An 8825-nucleotide genomic window follows, 5' to 3' on the forward strand; every position below is an offset into this window, starting at 1 on the left:
CCTTCACTAAAGCTAAAGATAAATTTTCTCATGGTTTCTCCTAATACTTGTATGGTTTCATTTTTTAATATTTAGACCCGTATATATTTGGAGTTTATTTTTGTGTATGGTGTGAGATATGGATCTACTTTATCTTTTTCTAAATAGCTTTCCAGTTGTCTCATCTTTTCTCTAGAGATTTAAGATGCCATCTTTGTCTTATACTAAATTTTCATATGTATTTGGGTCTATTTTTGGACATTCTATTCACTTCACAGGTCTGTTTGTCTATTCGTGCACCTGTACCACACTATTTTACTTAAAGACACTTTATTGAATATTTTAATATCTGATGTCACCTTGTCCCTCATAATTTTCTTTTTTAGTATTTTTCTGGCTATTCTTTCATGTTTTTTTTTTTCTATATGAACTTACTATCATCAATATGTCTAGGTCCATAAAAAAACTTGTTGGCTCTTTTATTGGGATTGCAATACATTTATAAGTTACCTTGCAGAGAACTGACATCTGTATGGTGTTGAGTCATCCTATCTAAGAATAAGGAAGGTCTTTCCATGTGCTCAAGTTTTCATTTGTGTCTTTCAGGAGTGTTTAAGCTTTTTCTAGTATAAGTTTGAATATTTCTTATTGTTTATTCCTAAATATTTCATCTTTCTTGCTGCTATTGTAAATGAAGCTTTCTCTACCATCATATCCTCTAACAGGTTATTGTTTATATATATGAAGACTATTGATTTCTCTATGTTAATTTCATATCTTATTACTTTAGTGACCTCTGTTTTGTTTTGTTTTTTTGAGGTAGTTTTATTATTAATTCTCTAAGGGTTGGCAATTCTGCAGGGGTTGGCAATCTTCTGCAAAGAGCTGGAGAGTAAATATTTTAAACCGAATGGGCCAAGAGGCAAAACTGAGAATATATATGTAACAAGAGAATTAAAAAATTCCACAAAATTTTTATTCATGAAATTCAAAATATAGTAATAATAAAATACAATTTTCTTTTGTAATACAGGTCTACTAATGTAAAGGTTACAATTCTTTTTTGGGATAACATTTTGCTTAACTAAGTTTCAAAGTTAGTGTTCCTTGCCATCACTGCCATCAAAATCAATTCAAATGTTCATCTGTTAATGCTGATCTGTAATGATATTTTTATATATTTCATTTTTGAATATATCTTTTTAAACGGGTACTGTCAAATACTGACATCAATCCATAAACGTATGATTTTTTAAAATTTAGATAAACTTTTTATTGTGGAATAATTTTAGATTCACAGAAAAGTTGCAAAGATAGTGCAGAGAGCTCCACATCTTCTTAACTCAGTTTCTTTTATTGTTAACATCTACATGACCCTGGTACATTTATAAAAACTGAGGTAACAACATTGGTACATTAGTAATAACTAAACTCCATACTTTATTCAAATGTCACTTTTTCTTTTCCGGTATCCCATCTAGGAGACCACATTACATTTAGTAATCGTGTCTCCTTAGCCTCCTCTGGTTTGTGGCAGTTTCTCAAAGTTTCCACATTTTTGATGACATAGAGAGTTTTGAGGAGTATTGATCAGGGATTTTGTAGAATGTTTCTCAATTGGGATTTCTTTGTTTTTCTCATGCTTAGACTGGTTAGGATTAGACTGGGCTATGGGATTTTGGTAGGAAGATCATAGAGGTAAAGTGCTATTTTCATCACATCATATCCAGCATATCAAGGCTACTATCAACATGGCTTGTCTCTGTTGAAGTTGAACTTGATCAGGGGTCTTCTACCTCAGTGAAATTTCTAGGGGTCCAGTGGTGTGGGGCATGTTGGGATATCCCTTCTGAGGTGAAGGATAAGTTGCTGCATCTGGCCCCTCTTATACCAAAAAGGAGTCACAAGGCCTACTGGGCCCCTTTGGATTTGGGGAGGCAAAATATTCCCCATTTGGATGTGTTACCCTTGTCTGTTTACCGAGTGACCCGAAAAGCTGCTGGCTTTGAGTGGGGCCCAGGACAAGAGCAGGCTCTGCAACAGGTCCAGGCTGCCTTGCAACCTACTCTGCCACTTGGGCCATGTGATCCAGCAGATCCAACGCTGTTTGAAGTATCAGTGGCGAATAGGGATGCTGTTTGGAGCTTCTGGCAGGCCCCTATAGGATTGTGGAGCAAGGCACTGCCATCATCTGCACTTAACCACTCTCCTTCTGAGAAACAGCTTTTGGCCCCAGCTACTGGGCCTCAGTAGAGACTGAACACCTAACCATGGGCCACCAAGTTACCATGCGACTTGAGCTGCCCCTCATGAACTGAGTGTTATCTGACCAAGCCATGAAGTTGGGGGTACACGGCAGTGCTGCATCGTCAAATGGAAGTGATATAGATGCAACCAGGCCTGAGCAGGTCCTGAAGGCACCAATGAGTTCCACGAAGAAGTGGTCCAAATGGCCATGGTCCCTGCTCCTGCCACATGACTTTCTCTCTCCCAGCCTGCACCTATGGCCTCGTGGGGGAGTTCCCCCTGATCAATTGGCAGAGGAAGAGAAGACTTGGGCCTGGTTTGCAGATGGTTCTGCACCATGTGCAGGCACCACCCACAGGTGGACAGCTGCAACACCACAGCCCCACTCTGGGACCTCCCTGAAGGACAGTGGTGAAGGGAAACCCTCCCAGGGGGCAGAACTTCGAACAGTGCACCTGGTTGTTCACTTTGCTTGGAAGGAGAAATGGCCAGACGTGTGATTATATACCAGTCCATGGGCTCTGACCAGTGGTCTGGCTGTAGGTCAGGGACTTCGAAGGAACGCGATTGGAAAATTGGTGACAGGGAAGTCTGAAGAAGAGGTATGTGGACAGGCCTCTCTGGGCAAAAAAGTGTGATGATATCTATGTCCCCTGTGAATGTTCACCAAAGGGCGACCTCAGCAGAGGGGGATTTTCATATTCAAGTGGATAGGATGAACCGTTCTGTGGGTACCAGTCTGCCTCTTTCCCCAGCCAGTCCTGTGTTTGCCCAATGGGCTTGTGAACAAAGCGGCCATGGTGGCAGGGATGGAGGTGATGCATGGACTCTGCAACATGGACTTCCACTCACCAAGACTGACCTGGCTACAGCCACTGAGTGCCCAATATTCCAGCAACAGACCAACACTGAGCCCTCAACATGTCACCATTTGCCAGGGTGATCACCCGACTACCTGGTGGCAGGTTGATTACATGGGATCACTTCTATCAGGGAAGGGGCAGCGTTTTGTCCTTACTGGAATAGACGTTTACTCTGGATATGGATTTTCCTTCCCTGCACATGATACTTCTGCCTAAACTACCATCCATGGACTTACAAAATATCTTATCTTCTTCACGGTATTCCACACAACATTGCTTCTGATGAAGGAACTCACTTCACAGCAAAAGAAGTGTGGCAGTGGGCCCACGCTCATGGAATTCACTGTTCCTACCATGTTCCCCACCATCCCGAAGCAGCTGGCTTGACAGAACGATGGAATGGCCTTTTGAAGACTCAGTCACAGTGCCAGCTAGGTGACAATACTTTACAGGGCTGGGACAAGGTTCTCCGGAAGGCTGTTTCTCCAATAACAAGGATTCATGGGTCCAGGAACCAAGGGGTGGAAATGGTGGTGGGACCACTCACTATTACCCCTAGTGACCCACTAGCAAAACTTTTGCTTCCTGTCCCTGTGACCCTATGCTCTGCTGGCCTAAAGATCTTAGTTTCAGAGGAAGGAATGCTTCCCTTGAACTGGAAGTTAAGGCTGCCACCCGGTGCCTTTGAGCCCCTTCTGTGAATCAACAGGCAAAGAAGGGAGTTACTGTGCTGGCTGCAGTGATTGATCCTAACTACCAAAGGGACGTTGGACTGCTACTCCACACTAGGGAATGGAGGTAAGGAAGACTATGTCTGGAGTATAGAAGGTCTCTTAGGGTATCTCCTAGGATTACTTACCATGCCCTATGATTAAAGCCAATGGAAAACTATAATAACCCAATTCAGGCAGGGCTACTATACTTGAGGAATGAAGCTTGGGTCACTCTACCAGCTAAGAAACCACAACCAGTTGAGGTGCTTGCTGAGGGCAAATGGAATATGGAACAGATAGTGGAAGAAAGTAGTTATAAATACCGGCTAGGACCATGTGACGAGTTATAGAAACAAGCACTGTAGTTGTCATGAGTATTTCCTTCTTATTTTGTTATCAATATGTTTGTGAGTATATATACATATATTAAACAAATATCTTTGTTTTAATTCTCCTATTCCTTTATCATGTAACATAAGATGTATTGACTTTATATCATAGTACTTAAGTATTGTTAACTTTACATCATTGTATTCAAGTTAGTTATAGGATATCAGGGGAAGAGGACACACCACTCAATGACTTTAACTCCTTTTCTGGGGAAGGGGTTTGTTAGTGCATTTTCAGCTTTATCCAGGATGGTTGTATCATGTGAGGTGGAATTATGACCTTGTTACTGTCCTTATTTGAAGATTAGATATGATGTAAGGAGATGCATGTAAGTGCTGATTTGACAAGAGGTGGACTTGTGATGGTTAATTTTATGGTGTCAAATTGGGCTAAAGGATGCCAAAAATATGTGGTAAAACATTATTTCTGGGCGTCTCTGTGAGCGTGCTTCCAGAAGAGATTAGCATTTAAATTGGTAGACTGAGTAAAGAAGATCTGTCTTCACAAATGTGGGCGGGCATCATCCAATCCATTGAGGGCCCAAAGAGAACAAAATGGCAAAAAAAGGACCAATTCCTTCTCTCTTCTTGAGCTGGGACATCTATCTTTTTCTGCCCTCAGACATTGGAGCTCATGGTTCTTGGGCCTTCAGACTCCAGGACTTACACTAGTGCACAGCCCCCAACCCTGTTCTCAGGCCTTTAGACTCAGACTGAATTATACCATCGGCTTTCCTGGTTCTCCAGCTTGCAGATGGCAGATTGTGAGTTCTCAGCCTCCATAGCTGTGTGAGCCAATTACTATAATAAATCTTCTCTTATACATATCTATATATATCCTATTGGTTCTGTTTTTCTGGAGAACCCTGACAAATACACTTGTTTTGAGGTATTGTTTGTTAGGTTTCTCCACTGTAAATTTCCTCCTACCCTCCCACTTTCATACTCTTTGGAAGCAAGTAATTAAGCTCAGCCCACACTCTAGGGCTGGGGAGTTAAGCTCCACTTCCTTGAGGGGACAGTATCTACATAAATTGTTTGGAATTATTCTGTATGGGAGACTTGCCTCTTCTCTATTTAATCATTTATATATATCCATATGGACTCATGGATATTTATTTTATACTTTGGGTTATAATCCAATACAGCAGTATTCATTTTTGTTCAAATTGTTCCACTTTTTGTCATTGGGAACTCTTTCAGGTTGGCTCCTCTGTCCCTCTGCCATGCCCCCATACTTTTGTTTTTTGAGCACTTCCTTCCTTTCTGGTGCTACAAGATGCTCTAGGCTCATCATGTATTTTCCCTGCTCCAGCACTAGAGTCCTGATTCCTTTCTTTGGAGAATGGTGTGAAACCAATATCTTGGCACTGAGTGTGCATGTTGCTACTGGAGTACCATTGCTTCTGGACCCTCTCAGCCATCAGAGCTAGGACATTTGTGTATGTATACTGACCCAGGTATACACATATATCTATAATTATTTTTGTATCTATTCACCTCTATCTACATTAAGCTAAACGCAGGTACATTCTGATGTCTCTGAATCTAATCTAAAAGCACATGGTTCATTGTAGCCTCCCTCCCTTGCTTATTTGTAACTTCTCTCTAACAGTGAGAAACCTGGTTTCTTTCATTCACCATCCATTACTTATTTTTCAATCCTAGTATACATATATGGCTGTTTCAGAATTGTTTAACCATATCCCCTTTGCAAACTAGATGCAGTGTTTATGTACAGTTTCTTTTGTCTGTAGTCTTATGTTTTCCAATGAAAACGCTATTTTCCAGAGTTACTTTTGCCAGTTCCTTTTTTCTCCTACCTTCTTGTTTGGCTAACAAACGAGCCACTCAACAGCTTATTTGGATTGCAGCCTCTTTTCATTTTTTAAAATTTTTGTGAAGAAGTTGTGTTGTTATGAGATATTCCTATTTATAGTTTCTGATTTTTCTGACTGTTGCTTTTCTATGAGTCAGGAATATTGTAATGAGTGCTTAGTCTGATAATATCAATGTATGTTGGGTTCTTTTAGCACAGCTATAGTCTCATTACATAATAAACACAATTCTTTGCCATTAATTTGATAACAAAATAATCCTCATTCCATTGTGCCTTAAAAGTGCAACATTCAGAATCCATAGGCAAAATCTAAACAGATCAGTGTGTCTATGTGCCAATAAAATTTTATTTATGGACACAAATTTGAATTTTGTATAATTTTCACATTTCACAAAATATTATTTTCTTTTCATTTTTTTCCAACCATTTAAAAATGCAAAAGTGGGCAGTGGGCTGAATTTGGCCAGTGGGCCATAGTTTGCTGACTCTTCCTCTAAGGTTTTAAAGGTACACCATCATATCATCTGTAAGTAGAGATAGTTTTACTTCTTTTCCAATTCTTGTGCCTATAATTTATTTCTCTTGTATATTTTCATTGGCTAACCTCTCTAGTACAAGGTTTAATGGTAGTGGAAGTAGGTAGAGGACATTGTTGCCTTGTTGCTCATCTTAGTGGAAACATTTGTAGTGATTTCCCATTAAGTAAGATGCTGGTTTTAGGACTGAAGTATATATAATTTATTGTTAAAAGACTATAACTATTGTTTCCTACTTTCTTGAGTGTTTTTATTAGGTGTTATATTTAATCTAAGGCTTTTTCAGGATTTATGGTGATAATCATATGTATTAATATCATATACCATATTAATAGATCTAAATAATATATGTGTATATATATTTTACTATTATTAGGAATATATTATTATTACTAATATTGAAACAACCTTGTATTCTTGGAATAAATCCTACTTGGCTATGGTGTGTTATTTTCTTAACGTGATTGGATGCTGGTAATGTTTTATTTAGTACTTTTGTATCAATGTCCAAAGGTGATATTTGTCTGTAGTTTTTATTTTTGTACTATCTTCATCAGGTTTAATTATCAATGATATACTTAATAAAACGAATTAGGACATTTTCCTCCATTTTCAATGCACTGGAACAATTTATGAAACATTGGGACTATGTGGTCTTTGAAAATGAGGTGGAATTCCCCTGCAAAACCATCTGGCATTGGTACTTTTTTGTGGGTAGTTCCTTAATAATTGACTCAATTTCTTCTATGAAAATTGGTATCTTTAATTTTTCTATCTCTAATGGAATTGTTTTTGGTAATCTTCGCTTTCCCAGAAAATTATCTCTATCATCTAGATTTTGAAATTTATTTGCATAGAGGTCTGCAAAGTAGTCTCTTATTATGTCTTAAATGTCGTCTGCTTAATAGTTACTAGTTCCCCATTGTTTATTTTTTGTATTTTTGCTTTCTCTATTTTATTTTATTTTTTTTTATTTTTTTTTTTTTTAGGTTTTATTTTTTTATTTTTTGCCCCCAAAGCCCCAGTAGATAGTTGTATGTCACAGCTGCACACCCTTCCAGTTGCTGCATGTGGGACTCGGCCCCAGGATGGACAGAGAAGTGGTGCCTCGATGTGCACCTGGGATCCGAACCCGGGCCGCCAGCATCGCAGCGCGCGCACTTAACCACCGAGCCACAGGGCCGGCCCTCTCTATTTTATTTTGATCAGCTTGGCTAGTTGTTTGTCTATATTGTTCATCTTTAAAAAACAGGATTTTGATTCATTAATTAGGTCTATTATTTTTCTATTCTCTATTTCATTAATTTCTACTAGTCCGTTTCTTGTGTTCTCTTTCATTTACTTTGCTGTACTTTTTCTAGTTTTTGTGAGGGGGGAGGCTTCACTCAGATCCTTTTGGATCCTTTTTTAAAAAATTGTAATAAAAAACATAACACAAAAATCACCATCTTTACCATTTTTTTTGGTGAGGAAGATTGGCCCTGAGCTAACGTCTGTTGCCAATCCTCCTCTTTTTGCTGAGGAAGATTGGCCCTAAGCTAACACCCGTGCCCATCTTACTCTGTTTTATATGAGGGATGCCACCGCAGCATGGGTTGATAAGTGGTGTGTAGGTCCGCACCTGGGATCCGAACCCGTGAACCCCAGGTGGCCAAAGCAGAGCACACAAACTTAACCACTATGCCACCAGGCTGGCCCCAGAAGGCCCTTTTTTATATTTTGTTAATACTTTCTAGTTTTATTGCATTATGATCAGACAGTATCGTTTGTAATATTTGTACTTTATGGAAGTTACTGATTGTTCCTTTGTGATCTAACATATGATCAAATTTGTGACTGTTTCGTGGGCATCTGAGAAAATGTATTCTTTAATATTAGTGTGAAATGCATAAGATCAACATTATTATGTTGTGTAGGTCCTCTATATTATTACTTCTTTTTTATGCTTGCTTATCCTGAGAGTGGTATATTAAAGTCTCATATCATTAGTGTGTTTTTATCTATGACTCTATGCATCTCCTGTATTTTCTGCTTCATAAAACTGGTTGCTGTATTATTTGATTCATTTTGAATTGTGGATTTCAGTATCAAAAAGCACCCTTTTTTGTCACAGTCAATGCTTTTTGGCTTGAATTCTACTTTGTCTGGTATAAAAATCACTACCCCTGATTTCTTATTGTTTCCATTAGCCTAGTATATCTTTTTGTTGTTAATACCATTGAGTGGATTCCTGCTCCTAGCAATCCTGTGTACAGCAG

Source organism: Ceratotherium simum, chromosome X (genome assembly GCF_057802395.1).
Source record: "Ceratotherium simum simum isolate JZ-2026a chromosome X, ASM5780239v1, whole genome shotgun sequence".
NCBI lineage: Eukaryota > Metazoa > Chordata > Mammalia > Perissodactyla > Rhinocerotidae > Ceratotherium > Ceratotherium simum.